An 18,096-nucleotide genomic window follows, 5' to 3' on the forward strand; every position below is an offset into this window, starting at 1 on the left:
CAGGCTGCTATGGTAATGCTTGGCATAATGCTCCTTACTATAGCAACACGTTACTACAGTAACATGCGTGCTACTAACAGAGTAAGTGGCATTGCTCCCCTGGCGTTAGTATCGGTATAATTGCCGTTTGCTGCCTGCACATGGTAAAATTACCAACCATTTCCCTTGGCCATTATCCAATTTTTTCTCCTAAGATGTCTCCTAGGAGATAACATACCTCACAACTTTTGGAGCCAGGAAAAAGGGACACTAAGACACACCTTTTAACCACGCCCCAATTTTTCAAGACCAAGCCCCTCCCCTATACAGTTTCCCCCTCCGTCCTATGCAGAGGTTGGCGCATGGAGCGATGATAGGCAAGTTATTTAAAAAATAATCACAGCACACATATGTATTAAAGGATATAAATTAGAGTAAACAGCTCTACATGAAGAGTTATGAATATTTTAAATAAGAAAATAAAGCCTGAAATGTGCAAAATATTGATTTTTTTATTTCTGGCAAAAAAACTTCACATATCAGAAATGGTGCATAACTCTAGTCCCAGAACTGTGATTAGTCCCAGGACTGTGAATGCATAAAATCACACAACTATCGGTAATTAAGGATCTTGTGCCACAATATGGGTTAATAAGAGCAATCGCACAGTGGCATGCAACCAGTTCTCTCTCTCTCTCTCTTTCCTTCCAAAGCCTGGAGTTTTATGTTGTTGTGCTGCTGTCCGGACCTCTCCTGCACTGTGAAGAGGTCCGGACATTTGACCAATGCCCCGTGATGCCGTGATAGATGCTAGAAATCGTTAGTGTCACGGCGAAAACGTGACATTTGGCCGGTCAGACATAATTTGTTATTTTCAGTTTAAAATACATTTCCAGCACTCTTTAATTACAAAAGTATGAAAATGTAGGTGAAAAAATACTGTCAAAATTATTCTGAGCCTTTTCTTGCTTGCTGGTAGCTAAGAAGACATTTGATTGATAAGAGGCCTGATGTACGAAGCAGCTGTAAAGTTGTCAATAATTTTACCATTACTAACAGTAGGGGGCAGCGCACAGCACCTTGATCACCCAGACCCAGACCATCCAGAGGCTTCTTACTACTGATGTAAGTACGTAATTTTAGTTTTCTTCGGAGCTTCCTTTTAAGATTTGAAATAACATAGGCTTTATCCGACCAAGTTAAAAAAAAAAAAAAAACACATACAAGACACATGTTAAAAGACTGACAGTCAGGGGTGTAACTACATTGAGCCAACCCCCCCCCCCCCCCCCCCCCCTCCCAGCTGGGTCTGTTGGCCCCAACCTCCATCAGATCCAAGTTCAAGCTGCATAATATTTACATGAAATTTGAATGCATGGAGAAATTATTTGCATCTCATTCATCATCTATTCACAGAATCCCAACAAAGGGAAATCCACAGACAGTATTTTTATGTTGAGAGATTTTAAACAACAGTTTAAAGAGTACCTTTGGTACCATGACAACACAGATGGGGTGGCCAGAGCATCAGCGGATCAATTTCGAACATAAAATTGCCATTTCCCAGGTGGGCGATTTCATAACAGGCAGGTATTTAACCCTAAAGCAGGGCTGGTTCTCTCATGAAGCAAGGTGAAACATTTGCCTCAGGTGCAGAGATTACAGGGGCAGCATGTTTGTACTGTGTGTACCTTCCTGAGAAGGAATGGAGTAATTTAGGATGAGCAGTTAGTTTGTCACAGACTCACAGCCAGCCAGTGTGCTATTGTGTTGGGCTGCAGCATGTCATGTGAGAACATTAAATGAAGCAGAAATTGTCAGGTGCTGTGTGATCATTCCAAATTGGGGAATTGGGAAGGGGGGGGGGGGGGGGAGGCATCCTCACAAGTTTTCCTCAGGCAGCAAAAAGTCTAAAACCGGCCCTGCCTAAAGGGTCCTTTTACACTTAATCAGTTGCTCTCAGTTATAACTGAGAGAAACCTAATTTTCAAAGTAATGCTCATGTTTCCCTATGGCACAGTTCCCACTATACGCTTTTTAACTGAAAGCTTTTTTACAATACGCTGCTATGGAGAAAAAAAAAAGTGTACTAACGCCAGGGCCAGTTCTCTCATGAAGCAAGGTGAAACATTAGCACTAGGTGCAGAGATTACAGGGGCAGCATGTTTGTACTGTGTTCACACTAACAGCATGCAGTCAGAGTAGCAGAAGAAGCGAGTGAGGTGAAGAGGTCATTATTGGGAAAAGCAGCTTATTGTGCTGTGTGAGGAGTCTGACAGTAAGTAAGGAGGGGGGAGACAGGAGAGCAGCGGTGTTTCATTTGACTTGCACAGCAGAAGGAAGGCCACCTCCTCCCTCCCACCGTTGTCCTGACTGAGGAGTAATGGAGTGGCTGAGGGTGAGCAGTTTGTTTGTCACAGACTCACAGCCAGTCAGTGTGCTATTGTGTTGAGCTGCAGCATGTCACGTGAGAACATTAAATGAAGCAGAGTAAATTGTCGGGTGCTGAATGACCATTACAAATTTGGGGGGTGCATCTTCACAAGTTTGCCTCGGGCATAAAAAAGTCTAGAACCGACCCTGACTAACACATAACAACCCCCAATTCTCCATCATGACAAGCTCTGACATTTTTAACTGAGGCATTTTAAACTCTGAAATACGCATTTGTAAACTAATATTTCAGGACAATTTAATACAGTTGACAAAACCCTGCAATACTTTTGATTTAAGTGTTCTGTTTGTGTTCACCATGTGCTGCAAACGCTCTGCATAAAGAAGTGAAAGCAGATGAGACCAGGAAGTGCTGTTTGACGTCTGAGGCGAGGGGAGTGACCACAGTATCCATAGTAACGCACTGTACACAGGAAACTCCCTGAACGTACCATCCAGACGAATGCGTCAGGAAGCTCTTTTGGCTCTGTAAACACAACTCATGTCAACAAGCTAGCGTTTTCTAAAGACGTAAAGCCTCAGATTCCAGATTATTTTTGCATCACCATCATCATCACATAACAACAGCCAGAAAATCAGACTGCTAAATGTTTATTGTGCAAAAAAGTAATGTTTAGCTAAGCTATTTACCATCCATAGAAACATGAATTCCCCTCTTGATAGCTACCGGCCCATCTTCAGTGAATACGTCATAATGGGAAGCAGAATTTCCTTTGTTATATGCTCTGCATAATTAACCTAGAAAATCATACATTTGTTTTTTTTAAGTCACCGACTGCCTATAAACATTGCTGGTTCGGGTTCCAGGTGTGTGCATAAGCAGGTCCTGAAGTGGTTATAGACATTTTAAAGCACAAGGGTCAGCTGTAATATCCCAGAAAAAAAACAAAAACATATTAACCATCTTAGCGGTATGGACGAGCTCAGCTCGTCCATCACCGCCGATGGCTGCCGCTCAGGCCCTGCTGGGCCGATTTTAATGAAATAAAAAGCAGCACACGCAGCCGTCACTTTGCCAGCCGCGTGTGCTACCTGACCGCCGCCGCAGCACGGCGATTCGCCGCGTGCAGCGCCGAAAGAGGGTCCCCCCAGCCGCCCGAGCCCTGCGCAGCCAGAACAAATAGTTCCGGCCAGCGCTAAGGGCTGGATTGGAGGCGGCTGACGTCCATGACGTCACTCCGCTCGTCGCCATGGCGACGAGGAAAGCCAAACAAGGAAGGCTGCTCATTGCAGCCTTCCTTGTTACTACTGATTGACAGAAGAATGCGTCGGGAGCGCCCTCTAGCGGGCTTTCATGCAGCCAACTTTCAGTTGGCTGCATGAAATCGTTTTTTTTTTATTATAAAAAAAACCCTCCCGCAGCCGCCCTGGCGATCTTAATAGAACGCCAGGGTGGTTAATAGTCAGATACATATTTGTTCTACTACATAATATATGTATTGTACTGTCCACATTTTGATTTCAGCTAATTTTATATTGTAAATACATAGAAAACTGTTCCAGACTTTGTCCATCTTGAAGCCAATCCTGATGTAATTTCCTCCCTTACTTTTTTTTTCTCTTCTGCCTGAAATGGTGTATGCAGAACTGCATTGTCCTATCTAGTTTGCTTTGTAAACACATGGGAGCAGAGCATCAATTGGATTTCAGCGGCTTTTGCAGAGGGGTGAGGTGATTTATCTTCTATTACCCTTTACAGCCTTATGTCACAATGAACTGCCCTCAGCCAATCAGCAAGGAGCAGGAATGTGGTGGGAGAAGAAGGTAAGATAAGGCTTTTATTTAGGAGAAAAGAGCCAGAAAAACTGAGATAAGATTCATTACAGCAGACACATTTATGATTGTACTGGAATGCTTACAATACAGGGTCAGGATGTAGACTACATAATAAACACATAGCAGTGGGTAAATGGAATTTGATTTTATGGCTGATAATCCTGCTTTAATGCTGGGTACACACCAACCATAAGTTTTTACTCTCGATAGATGGATTCGATAGATAATTTCCGACATGTCCGATACTCCTTCCGATCTATTTTGTGCTTGATTTCTCATAGAAGTGAATGGAAAAAGATAGGAAAAACAAGTGGAAGATAAGAGAGCACAGAATCAATCGGAAAAAACAATCGGGTGGAAAATCGAGCGGAAAAACATCGTGTGTACCCAGCATTAAGAACACAAATAGATTTTTCCAGCAGATTTGAGAATCTGTTTACGATTAGAGTCGGTCAGTGAGATGCTAATAATTTTGAGTTGATGCGAATTTAAATTTAGGCAATCTGGAATTAGAGAAATAATTATTAGCTCTTTGCTGCATGTGTTTGCTCACCATATTAACGTGCATAAAGTCTACATAAAATTTGCATCAGCAAAAAATGATTAGCAACTTCTTGACCATTTCTAATAATCTGTTCGTTGTCACTTCTCGGATTAAATAAATTACAATTGATTTTGAACACTATCACCACGGAGGCACAACTGGGCATTCTTGTAGATTATTACTGATTGGGCAGCGGATCCATTGCTGGCTGCATAGTTTTGTAGTGCGCTAAGCAGCACAAAGTTAGCAGGGCAGTGTTGCAATCCATTTTTGATTATAGTCCAGCAGAAAACATTTTATCAGAGAGCAGTGGCGTAGCAATAGGGGGTGCAGAGGCTGTGCCGTATCGGGACCCTTGGACCAAAGGGGCCATGAGGGGCCTACCCTAAACCACAGTATTTGCTCTGTATTGGTCCTGTGCTGATAATATTCACTTCTGTAGATACTTTGAATAGTAGTAAACATTAACAAACTGTATCATCTTGCACCTCTGACACTATAGTTGTCTTTTAAAAACACACGATTGGTTCACACGATGGCCAGGGGGCCCCGGACCTCTCACTGGCCGGGGCCCCAAGGCCAACACGTGATACCTGGAGGGGAGTGCAGGTGGGCCTGGACCTCTCACACCCAAGCTCTGGACCTCTCACATCCAGAAAACCCACCAACACTGCCTCCAGGCCCACCTGCACTCCCCTCCAGGTGTCACGTGTTGGTCTTGGGGCCCCGGCCAGTGAGAGAGGTCCGGGGCCCCTGGCCATCGTGTGAACCAATCGTGTGTTTTTAAACGTTTTCTTTCAGCTCTAGGACATGGCGGACAGGTGAGCGGTTAGGGAGGGACCCCTGTGGGAGGGATGCCTGCACGGGGCGGTCCTGCTAGCGACGCAATCTTGCGATGGCGTCCAACTGAAGCCTCCCACCTGAATGCTAATGGCTGCTAGATGTGGTATGGCAGGTAAAGGGTGTATGACAGTGCAGTGATTGGCTGACGAGCATCTGCTGACCACTTTTAAATGTAGCTGGATGCATGTACTGCTGTGTTCTATTGCTTGTGTGTGTTGAATTTAGCATTCAGTATGGAGGCAGTGTTGGTGGGTTTTCTGGATGTGAGAGGTCCAGACTATAGTTGTCTTTGTCAGGTTTTGGTGCGTCGTGTTAATTGTTATGTACAGAGTGCTTGGGGGGCCCCAATGTAAAACTTGCACCGGGGCCCACAGCTTCTTAGCTACGCCACTGTCAGAGAGTAAGGCATCAGTTGTACAGTTACAGTGGGATGCAAAAGTTTGGGCAACCTTGATAATAGTCATGATTTTCCTGTATAAATCGTTGGTTGTTACAATAAAAAATGTCAGTTAAATATATCATATAGGAGACACACACAGTGATATTTGAGAATTGAAATGACATTTATTGGATTTACAGAAAGTGTGCAATAATTGTTCAAACAAAATTAGGCAGGTGCATAAATTTGGGCACCACAAAAGAAATGAAATCAATATTTAGTAGATCCTCCTTTTGCAGAAATTACAGCCTCTAAACACTTCCTGTATGGTCTAATGAGAGTCTGGATTTTGAGCAGTGTTTAGGGACGTTGTCTTGTTGAAAGATCCAGCCCCGGTGCAGCTTCAGCTTTGTGCTGGACATTGGTCTCCAGAATCTGCTGATAATGAGTGGAATCCATACATCCCTCAACTTTGACAAGATTCCCAGTCCCTGCACTGGCCACACAGCCCCACAGCATGATGGAACCACCACCATATTTTACTATAGGTAGCAGGCGTTTTTCTTGGAATTCTGTTTTGTTTTTCCTCCATGCATAACACTTATTTAGTTATGCCCAAATAGTTTCATCAGTCCACAGCACCTTATTCCAAAATCAAGCTGGCTTGTCCAAATGTGCTTTAGCATACCTCAACGGCTCTGTTTGTGCTGTCGGTGGAGAAAAGGCTTCCTCTGCATCACTCTCGCATACAGCATCTCCTTGTGTAAAGTGCGCCGAATGATTGAACGATGCACAGTGACTCCATCTGCAGCAAGATGATGTTGTAGGTCTGTGGTGCTGGTGTGTGGGTTGACTCTGGCTGTTCTCACCATTCGTTGCTTTTGTTTATCTGAGATTTTTCTTGGTCTGCCACTTTGAGCCTTAACTTGAAATGAGCCTGTGGTCTTCCATTTCCTCAATATTTTCCAAACTGTGGAAACAGACAGATGAAATCTCTGAGACATCTTTCTGTATCCTTCCCCTAAACCATGATGGTGAACAATCTTTGTCTTCAGGTTATTTGAGAGATATTTGGAGTCCCCCATGTTGCTACTCTTCAGAGAAAATTAAAAGTGGAGGGGAACTGACAATTGACCCCCTTAAATACTTTTTCTCATAATTGGATTCACCACCACCAGTGTATGTAGGTCAGGGGTCACTGAGCTTACTAAGCCAATTTGAGTTCCAATGATTAGTTCTAAAGGTTTTGGAATCAACCAAATTTATGCACCTTCCTAATTTTATTTAAACACTTATTGCGCACTTTCTGTGAATCCAATAAACTTAATTTCACCTCTCAAATATCACTGTGTGTGTCCCCTTTATGATATATTTAAGTGACATTTTTTATCATAACAACAAATGATTTATACAGGAAAATCATGACGATTAACAAGGTTGCCCAAACTTTCGCATTCCACTGTATATAATTGACTATGCATGCCTACCTAGGTAGACAGGGCCGTGCAGAGGGTCCTTATGCAGGGGTGCTCAGATTTAAAAAAATCTTTCATGCCAAAGGAAGCTATACATGAAAAAGGACTGTAATAGATGAGGGGGGATGTTGGGGATCCATTGAAAAGGGCACCTGACCTGCCTGTATGAAAAGGGTGCATCCATAGACATCAATGTTATTGCTGCAAATATCAGCTACAAGGTGGTGAAAAGGGCGCCCGAGATTTGATATAGGGTACAAGCAGGCGCCCCTTAGTAGCCCATATTTTATTTGGCTATTTTCGGCTACAGTAGGGCACCCCTTTGTAGCCCATATTTTTTTCGGCTACAAGGTTTTCGGCTACAGTAGGGCGCCTCTTTGTAGCCCATATTTTTTCCGGCTAAAAGGTTTTTGGCTACAGTAGGGCACCCTTTTGTAACCCATATTTTTTTCGGCTACCGTAAGGCGCCCCTTTGCAGACCATATTTTTTTAGGCTACAAGGTTTTCGGCTACAGTAGGGCACCCCTTTGTAGCCCATATTTTTTTTGGCTACAGTAGGGCGCCCCTTTGCAGACTATATTTTTTTAGGCTACAAGGTTTTCGGCTACAGTAGGGAACCCCTTTGTAGCCCATATTTTTATTCGGCTACAAGGTTTTGGGCTACATGGTTTTCGATTCTGCTACAAAAGGGCACCCTTTTATAGCTGAGATTTTTGATTCAGGTGTGTGGGGGGGTTAGAATTGGGCATCACAAGCAGGGGGTCCTTAGGGTTATGCACCACTAGTGGGGTTTAGGCACCACCAGTGGAGTCTTAGGGTTGGGCACCACCTGGGGGGTCTTAGGGTTAGGCACCACCTGGGGGGGGTCTCAGGGTTAAGCACCACCTGGGGGGGGGGTTTAGGGTTAGGCACCTCCAGGGGAGTCTAAGGGTTAGGCACCACCAGGGGGGGTTAGGGTTAGGGGAGAGTTCTGTGTGAAAGTAGGGAGAAGTTAGGTCATAGTAATCACCAGGGGCTGTCTTAGGGTTAGGCACCACCAGGGAGGGGTTAGGCACCACCAGGGGGGTTAGGCACCATCAGGGGAGGGTTCTGTGTGAGAGTAGGGAGAAGTTTGGTCATAGTAATCACTTTTCTCAGCTACTGTATATCTAGAGCCATTTTATAGCCCAACAAATTTTGCCTATAACAGCATCCTTTTTATAAACTAAAACTAGCTTTTTCAGCTACACCAGGAGCCCTTTGTATCCGAATTTGGCATATATGGGCTACACCAGGTGCCCTTTGCAGCTGAATTTGGCATATGGGCTACACTGGGCTCCCTTTGTAATTGAATTTGGCATATATGGGCTACAGCAGGCACCCTTTGTAGCCGAGTTTGACAATTATGGGCTACACCAGGCGCCCTTTGTAGCCGAATTTGGCATATATGGGCTACACCAGGCACCCTTTGTAGCCGAATTTGACATATATGGGTTACACCAGACACCCTTTGTAGACAAATTTGGAATATATGGGCTACACTAGGCACCCTTTGTAGCCAAAGTTGGTATATGGGCTACACCAGGCACCCTTTTTGTAGCCGAATTTGGCATATATGGGCTACACCAGGCGCCCTTTTCAAATAGACGCAGATGCTGGGAGGGGGAAGCCATAAGAAGAATAGATCCAGCCTATAAGAGCGGATGGTGTACGGGTTGCCAGAGCTCAGGGCCGGGCCGAGTCAGAGGAGAGAGAGGCTGCAGCCTCAGGGCGCAGTGTGGGAGGGGGACGCACAACTCACTCAACTATCATTCCCCTATTGTGTTTGAAGCAAAGAAAAATAAGATGTTGGGGGCCCTGGGGTTTCTCTTAGTCTAATAGCAATCAGTGTGTGACGGCTGGGGTGGGAGGGATGGAGGGGCGCACTTTGGTGTCTCAGCCTTGGGTGCTGAAGGACTGTGTCCCAGCTCTGCCAGAGCTGAAAGGAGAATCCACACATGCACTTCAGATAACCATATAACACCTACCTTAGTGACTATTTCTGTTTTGAACCACTCTATAGGCATTTAGCTAGATCAGTGTTTCTCAAGAGTTTATGCACCCCTTTTAAAATCCTGTACTCACCAAGTACCCCCTAGAGCACAATCACCTTCCAGCCACCAATGGTTGTGTTTTGTCTCATTTAGCCTGGCCGTCATAGTCTGAGGAAGACCCTGGAGCTCAGAGTCACTCTTCTAACGTCAGACAGCTGCTACCCTTCCCTGAATTCATACCGATAGCCCTCACTGTCTGGCAGGCAGCATGGTGGCATAGTGGATAGCACTGTTGCCTCGAATCTTAGACAGGGCACTATTTGCAAGGAGTTTGTACTGTATGTTCTGTATCTGTTCCGTATCTGCGTGGGTTTCCTCCAGGGCACGCCAGTTCCCTCCCAATTCCCAAAAATATACAGATTCCCCCTATAAATTGGATCTAGACTACGATGGACATATGGCTACTGTATGGATTACATTGTGAGCCCCTCTGAGAGACAGTTAAAGTAGCAATACATCTGTAGATTTGGTGGCCGATTGACCGCCATACAATTTGATAATTATCACATCGAATGAAAATGAGTGCTGCCAAAAGCATGCCCAGTCGATGATGCAACTGATTTTGCTCCGAATTTGGTTGCATGTATCGATTGGAAATGCTGGAAAATCTCTGCCCAACATGCTCTATCGGGTGCGCGGCCATTAGGTGTGTGTTAATTGAATAACAAATGTGACGGAAATCGCCGGCTGATGTCCCCCTAATGTACATGTTTGTTCCCTCCCCTGTGCCTATGTATTAATACTTTACCTGTCCAGCATCTGCATTCCTTCCTCTTCTGGATTCGTGCTTACCGGCACATTGACGTCACGCACGAGCCCTGCGTGCAGTACGCTGGCAACTACGTGGTACGGGAATGCAGAAGAGGAGTCTGGAAACAGCGGCAGACACCAGACAGGCAAAGTATTAATGCAGAGGCACCTGAGGTACATGTACATCAGGGGGGACAGCAGCTGGGGGCAGCAAGGCGGCATCACAAGGTCGATTGGCAAAGATTTCATGCTGAAATTGATCAAGAATTGGGCTGCAGTTTTTGGCAGCCAACAGATCTCGCTCCAATCTAATTCGATCCGAGAGAGATCTGTCTATTGGTCGATCGGCCGCCAAAACATGTCAGCCTCCATTTGCCTCTCACCTTGAGTTCCCTTTAAATGAACTAAAATAGTCCCCAGTGATAGTCTCTAATAAGTGGTGCAGGTGAAAAACTCCAAACTGGTTACTGAGTAACCAAAAATATATAAAGTGTAAAAGAGGAATGCACTTAACACAGTGGACTCAGCAAAATGTCCAGGTCCATAACTAATAAAAGGCCAGTAAACTGTGTGGAAACAGGTCGTTAATGCACATAAAACCCGGCGGGCTCTGGAAAAAGGTGAATGGTGACTCTTTTATAAGGTGAAAGGTATGGAGCAGGGAGACAAAAGAGAAGCACTTCTCTGAGAAGGTCATCATGCCTCTCCCGTTATAGAGGAGATGACCTGACCTTCATGGGCAAAACTACACACCCTGCAAACAATGAGGCATTCAAGTGATTCTACATAGATTTACAGCCTGGCTACCTAAGCAAGTTTAGAAGTTCACTTAAAGGACAAATGAGAGTGAGTGGGATATGGAAGCTGCCATATTGGTTTCCTTTTAAACAATTCCAGTTACCTGGCTATCCTTTGCAGGTGGGACCACAGCACCGTCATTGGACCAATCACTGCACTCATTCAGTAGCAGTTACATCTGATAGGTCACTGCTACTGATTGAGTGCAGTGATTGGGCCAATGATTGTGCCGTGGTCCCAGCCATGAGACCATCGTCACAAGTTAGCCAAAGTAGCAGCATGTGACTTTGATTGGTCAGTCTGGTTCTAGCATCCCCGCCTGATTGGTCACATGCCAAAGCATCCCCTCCGTCTAGTCATGGTGATCTCTCACCGGTGGTGGGGTTTATAAGGAGGTTATAAGGGGGGTTTATATAACATGAGGTATATATGACAGCGTTTCTGGAGGGTTTAGGGTGGCGCACCCTTCAACGTTTGCTTCAGGCAGCAGCAAGTCTAGAACCAGCCCTGTTTGTATGTCGGAACTGAAATGGTTAATGAGAGCTAATGCATGACAAACAAATAAGGAGAGATAATTCATGAGATAAACAAATAAAGAGAAATAAATCCTGAGTTAAGTCAAATAAGGAGAGGTAAACCATGAGTTAAAGAGAAACCGTGACCAAGAATTAAACTTCATCCCAATCAGTACCCTCTTTCCCGTGAGAAATCTTTTCCTTTTCATAAACGGATCATCAGGGGGCTCTGTATGGCTGATATTGTGGTGAAACCCCTCCCACAGTTCCTCTTTAAGCTGGATAATGAGAGATATATCATGAGTGAAGTAATTTAAGGAGAGAGAACTTGTGAGTTAATAAATAAGGTGAGATAAATAAACAGAAAAGCTTTGTGAAACAGCCCCAATGTTGCATATTTTAGTTTTCTTTTGCAGAAAATTAATCATAACACAGGACAGAAGTGATCACTGATTTGAGGGTGTCTAATGCTGGGTTGAGGAGGCATCATGTGGGGCAGAGACAAACAGATTCAGTCTCAAGAAAGCAAATAAAGCACACACAAGAACCCAATCTGTAACTTATTCCATTACTCCACAGACAAAACTGCATATAATGTGGCATCTTTGGCACTTTTTTATTGTTTGAAGACAGCTTGTATAAGCTGGAATTACCCTTTAAGTTCATTGAGTTTCCTAATGAGCAATAAATGGTGATGACCTGAGATAAAGGGCAGCCAACACCCACTGAGACCATTGTATGAAATAATTCAAATCATGGAAATATACAGTGAGTCCCTCCAGTTCTGAGTTACTCAATGCAAGAACTCCCATTCATAGCACAGCCTTCAAACCACAGCGAGTCTACTACTCATGTAAGCTGCTGTGGTCACATCAGACAATAGAAGTAACAGAGGCGGCTGAGAAGCTGATGAGGATTGTCAAATATACTCGATTTTGTTTCCTTTAGAAATGATTGCAAATGTTAGCAGTCTTTCCTACGCTGCTTGGTCAGTCTTTTTTTAGTCTTTTTTTATTAGTGGTTTCTATTTTTGCAGGGCTGATTTAAAGCTGATTGAAAGCATGGAACGGCTAAGGGTCTGAATGCGCCCGGGCCCACGCGTGGTCAGAATGCGCCCGGGTCCACGCGTGGTCAGAATGTGCCCATGTTTCTGCATGATCAGAATGTGCCCATGTTTCTGCATGATCAGAATGTGCCCATGTCCCTGCGTGGTCGGAGTGTGCCCATGTCCCTGCGTGGTCGGAGTGTGCCCATGTCCCTACGTGGTCAGAGTGTGCCCATGTCCCTGCGTGGTCGGAGTGTGCCCATGTCCCTGCGTGGTCAGAGTGTGCCCATGTCCCTGCGTGGTCAGAGTGTGCCCATGTCCCTGCGTGGTCAGAGTGTGCCCATGTCCCTGCGTGGTCAGAGTGTGCCCATGTCCCTGCGTGGTCAGAGTGTGCCCATGTCCCTGCGTGGTCAGAGTGTGCCCATGTCCCTGCGTGGTCAGAGTGTGCCCATGTCCCTGCGTGGTCAGAGTGTGCCCATGTCCCTGCGTGGTCAGAGTGTGCCCATGTCCCTGCGTGGTCAGAGTGTGCCCATGTCCCTGCGTGGTCAGAGTGTGCCCATGTCCCTGCGTGGTCAGAGTGTGCCCATGTCCCTGCGTGGTCAGAGTGTGCCCATGTCCCTGCGTGGTCAGAGTGTGCCCATGTCCCTGCGTGGTCAGAGTGTGCCCATGTCCCTGCGTGGTCAGAGTGTGCCCATGTCCCTGCGTGGTCAGAATGTGCCCAAGTCCCTGCGTGGTCAGAATGTGCCCAAGTCCCTGCGGGGTCAGAATGTGCCCAAGTCCCTGCGTGGTCAGAATGTACCCATGTCTCTGCGTGGTCAGAATGTGCCCATTTCCCTGCGTGGTCGGAATGTGCCCATGTCCCTCCATGGTCGGAATGCGCCCATGTCCCTCCGTGGTCGGAATGCGCCCATGTCCCTCCGTGGTCAGAATGCGCCCAAGTCCCTGCGTGGTCAGAATGTGCCCATGTCCCTGCGTGGTCAGAATGTGCCCAAGTCCCTGCGTGGTCAGAATGTGCCCAAGTCCCTGCGTGGTCAGAATGTGCCCAAGTCCCTGCGTGGTCAGAATGTGCCCAAGTCCCTGCGTGGTCAGAATGTACCCGTCTCTGCGTGGTCAGAATGTGCCCATTTCCCTGCGTGGTCGGAATGCGCCCATGTCCCTCCGTGGTCGAAATGCGCCCAAGTCCCTGCGTGGTCGGAATGCGCCCAAGTCCCTGCGTGGTCGGAATGCGCCCAAGTCCCTGCGTGGCCGGAATGTGCCCATGTCCCTGTGTGGTCGGAATGTGCCCATGTCCCTTCGTGGTCGGGATGTGCCCATGTCTCTGTGTGATCAGAAGGTGCCCATGTCTCTGCGTGGTCAGAATATGTTGCTTTATTGTTCTCTGCCATAAATGCTGGATGAGTGTGGTACGGGCTAAGTTCGGGGAAGTGTGAAGCCAAGGTCGTGGATTAAGTGCAAGCTGGTGGTGCTGTCTGTGGGTCTGGGCAGCTACCACAAAAGGTGAGCAGGGTCCAGCAGGCCCCACCTGCTCACGAGTGGCTGGGTGAACCCTTCCAAAACACAGCGGTTTTACTTACCTGGATGGTGATTGGCCCCAATGAGTCATACTGTACATCTATGCGATGATGGTTTTTTAATCTTGTATTTTTTGAGGATCACGGGATGTTTAGAGGAAGAAAAACCACCAAATATCTCGTTAATTTGGTTCAACGGACTGTTGTGTGGACACTATCAGTTAATTGGTTGAAACTGTGGAGTAGCACACATCTCTTTCAGTATTGTTTACATTGTATGGATGTTTAAAGTGGCATTAACAGAGGTGCAGCAGGCTCATATATTAGGAAGTATTGAGGTTAAGGGGAGCGCTCCATTATACCTGGTCTTTTAAACACAGAACTAGTCTATAGGATAGAGGTGTACCGAACGGTTCGCCGGCGAACGGTTCCAGGCGAACATTGGGGGTTCGCGTTCGCCTGCGCCAGGCGAACTTTTTCCGGAAGTTCGATTCGCCCCATAATGCACTATGAGGGTCAACTTTGACCCTCTGCATCACAGTCAGCAGGCACATTGTAGCCATTCAGGCTACAGTAAGCCCTGGAGCCCCACCCCCCCTTATATAAGGCAGCCTCCGGCGGCCATTACAGTCACTCGTGTGCCTGCTAGAGAGAGGAAAGGGACAGCTGCTGCAGACTTTTTCTCTTAGGGACAGATTAGTTAGGTTCTAGGCTGCTTTGCTTGTTCCTGACTGATTAATATTGCTTTTAAAGCACCCAGCAACAGCTCTTTTCAGAGCTCAACCTGTACATTTTTTTTTTCGGACACTTTTGTTGCATGCACAGCCTTGCTAATTGATAGTGTGTGTGCCACTGCCAGCAGCCCAGCACATTCAGTGACTGACTGCCTGTGTGTGTGACAGGGAGCTGCACATTGTACTACCCAGTACTGCATATACCCCAGTACCTGTTGTGTTTACTTAACCCACCTCATCACTGCATATACCTAGCTTTGTGTTGAGTGAACCCAGCTCACTGCATCTAACTACCCAGTACCTGTTGTGTTTACTTAACCCACCTCATCACTGCATATACCTAGCGTTGTGTTGAGTGAACCCAGCTCACTGCATCTAAGTCTAACTACCTGTTGTGTTGAGTGAGAACCCAGCTCACTGCATCTTAAGTACCTTTACTGTATACTGTTCAGTGAACCCAGCTCACTGCATCTAACTACCCAGTACCTGTTGTGTTTACTTAACCCACATCATCACTGCATATACCTAGCGTGGTGTTGAGTGAACCCAGCTCACTGCATCTAACTACCTGTTGTGTTGAGTGTGAACCCACCTGGCCACCTCACTGCATCTAACTACCTGTTGTGTTGAGTGAGAACCCACCTCACTGCATCTTAACCACTTCAGGATCACAGGTTTTCTTCCCTTAAAACCAAAACAACTTTTACATTTCAGCGCTCCTCCCATTCATTCACTGATAACTTTATTGCTACTCATCACATGTGAATGATCTATAGCTTGTTTTTTTCGCCACAAATTAGGCTTTTCAAGGGTGATATTTTATTTTAGTAATAATGTTATTCTCTATGCATTTTAAAGAGAAAAAAGAGAAAAAAATGAAAAGATACACTATTTCTATATTTCCAACCACTGTAGTTTTAAAATAGACAAAGATACCATAGATAAAACCAACACATTTTATCCGCCCACTTGTCCCGGTTATCACAACATTTAAATAATGTTCCTAGTACAATGTATGGCGACAATATATTATTTGGAAATAAAGGCACATTTTTTCAGTTTTCTGTTTTCTGTTTTTTCATTGTCATCTATCAGTAATTAAAAGCCCTTATCTGTAAAAGTAACAGTAATATACCATCATGGCATACATATTTAAAAAGCTGAGTGACTAAGGTAGCTATTTATGTATTGTATTTTCAATTATGTCACTTGTGGGTTTTTTTACAAGCGTTTTATTTTGGTGCCGAGTATATGAAAATAACAATTTTATTGCTTTTCATTCAGTTTCTTGCTAAAGAAAATTCACATGACATAGGTTTCAGTTGTCAAATATCCCAAATTATATTCTCTCGCTTGTCACGGTTAAAATGATACCCTATATACATCATCAGATAGCTTCTTGGGCACACCGCACACTGATAACCACAAGTAGCACCATTGGATTTTTGAAGGCCATTTTTTGCAACAAAAGTAATACAATCATTCTTTCTTGGCAAAGCCCCTGGTGTCTCAGAACATTCAGTACAGGTCATAAACCAAACCATTCTGAAAACTAGAGACCTAGGCCTACTCAGATAAACATATTTTGTAACATTTGGATTAATGCCCTTTTGCTGAAATTGTACCAGAAGTTTGAAAACAGCATTTTTTTACAGTTTTCTTCAGTTTGGCGAGAAAAAAAAATCACATGACATAGACTTCAACAATACTACATCCCAAATTATATTCTCTCGCTTGTCACGGTTAAAATGATACCCTATATACATCATCAGATAGCTTCTTGGGCACACCACACACTGATAACCACAAGTAGCACCATTGGATTTTTCAAGGCCATTTTTTGCAACAAAAGTAATACAGTAATTCTTTCTTGGCAAAGCCCCTGGTGTCTCAGAACATTCAGTACACGTCATAAACCAAACCATTCTGAAAACTAGAGACCTAGGCCTACTCAGATAAACATATTTTGTAACATTTGGATTCATGCCTTTTTGCTGAAATTGTACCAGAAGTTTGAAAATAGCATTTTTTTACAGTTTTCTTCAGTTTGGCGAGAAAAAAAAATCACATGACATAGACTTCAACAATACTACATCCCAAATTATATTCTCTCACTTGTCACGGTTAAAATGATACCCTATATACATCATCAGATAGCTTCTTGGGCACACCGCACACTGATAACCACAAGTAGCACCATTGGATTTTTCAAGGCCATTTTTTGCAACAAAAGTAATACAGTCATTCTTTCTTGGCAAAGCCCCTGGTGTCTCAGAACATTCAGTACAGGTCATAAACCAAACCATTCTGAAAACTAGAGACCTAGGCCTACTCAGATAAACATATTTTGTAACATTTGGATTCATGCCCTTTTGCTGAAATTGTACCAGAAGTTTGAAAATAGCATTTTTTTACAGTTTTCTTCAGTTTGGCGAGAAAAAAAAATCACATGACATAGACTTCAACAATACTACATCCCAAATCATATTCTCTCGCTTGTCACGGTTAAAATGATACCCTATATACATCATCAGATAGCTTCTTGGGCACACCGCACACTGATAACCACAAGTAGCACCAACAGCTTTTTCAAGGCCAATTTTCTCCCCAAAGTGTCATTCTTTTTTTAAGTCCAGTACACACTTTCAATTAAAATTGGCCAATCACTGACCAATTGTACCACCTTACCATGTAGTATGAGAGTCAACAAATATTGAATAGTATGAGCAGATTGTGCAGGTAAACGCTCATACTGTAGTATGAGGGTTTACCTACACAATCTGCTCATATTATTCAAGATTCAATAGTAAAATTGATCAGTGATTGGCCAATCATACTTGAAAGTGTGTACAAGGCTTTAGCAAAGTATACTGAGGGCTTCACAATGTCTTTAAACATACACAAATTGGTACTCACCATTGTAGAAGCTGTAGAAAGGTGGAAGTCAGGAGGTCCGAAGGTGTCCGGCAGCCATGCCAAGGGTCAGAGTTTGGTAGATCAGCCATGCCAGAGGTCAGAGGGTAATTCGGCAGCCATGCCAGAGTTCAGAGGGTGGTCGTTAGTTATGCCAGGGGTCGAATTCCATAGAGTGGTTGTCAGCCATGCCAGAGGTCAGATCCGGAGAGTCAAATACAGTTCAATTATACCATAAAAAAAAAGGCAGTGAAAGGGTAAAAAAAAAAAAAAAAAAAAAAAAAACAACTAATAATGAAGGACTGTAT

At 44.7% G+C, this 18,096-nt stretch overlaps 1 long non-coding RNA gene across 1 annotated transcript in view; it reads left to right on the top strand.

Annotated features, from left to right (window-relative positions):
* The first annotated feature begins 1,014 nt into the window (after positions 1-1,014).
* LOC137563455 (uncharacterized) overlaps positions 1,015-18,096 on the top strand; it is an 80,820-nt gene continuing 63,738 nt past the window's right edge. The window contains exons 1-2 of the long non-coding RNA XR_011030358.1: positions 1,015-1,104; positions 4,133-4,197. This is a non-coding gene — a long non-coding RNA (uncharacterized lncRNA). The remainder of the gene's footprint in view (positions 1,105-4,132; positions 4,198-18,096) is intronic.

The sequence above is a fragment of the Hyperolius riggenbachi genome, chromosome 1 (genome assembly GCF_040937935.1).
Source record: "Hyperolius riggenbachi isolate aHypRig1 chromosome 1, aHypRig1.pri, whole genome shotgun sequence".
Lineage (NCBI taxonomy): Eukaryota > Metazoa > Chordata > Amphibia > Anura > Hyperoliidae > Hyperolius > Hyperolius riggenbachi.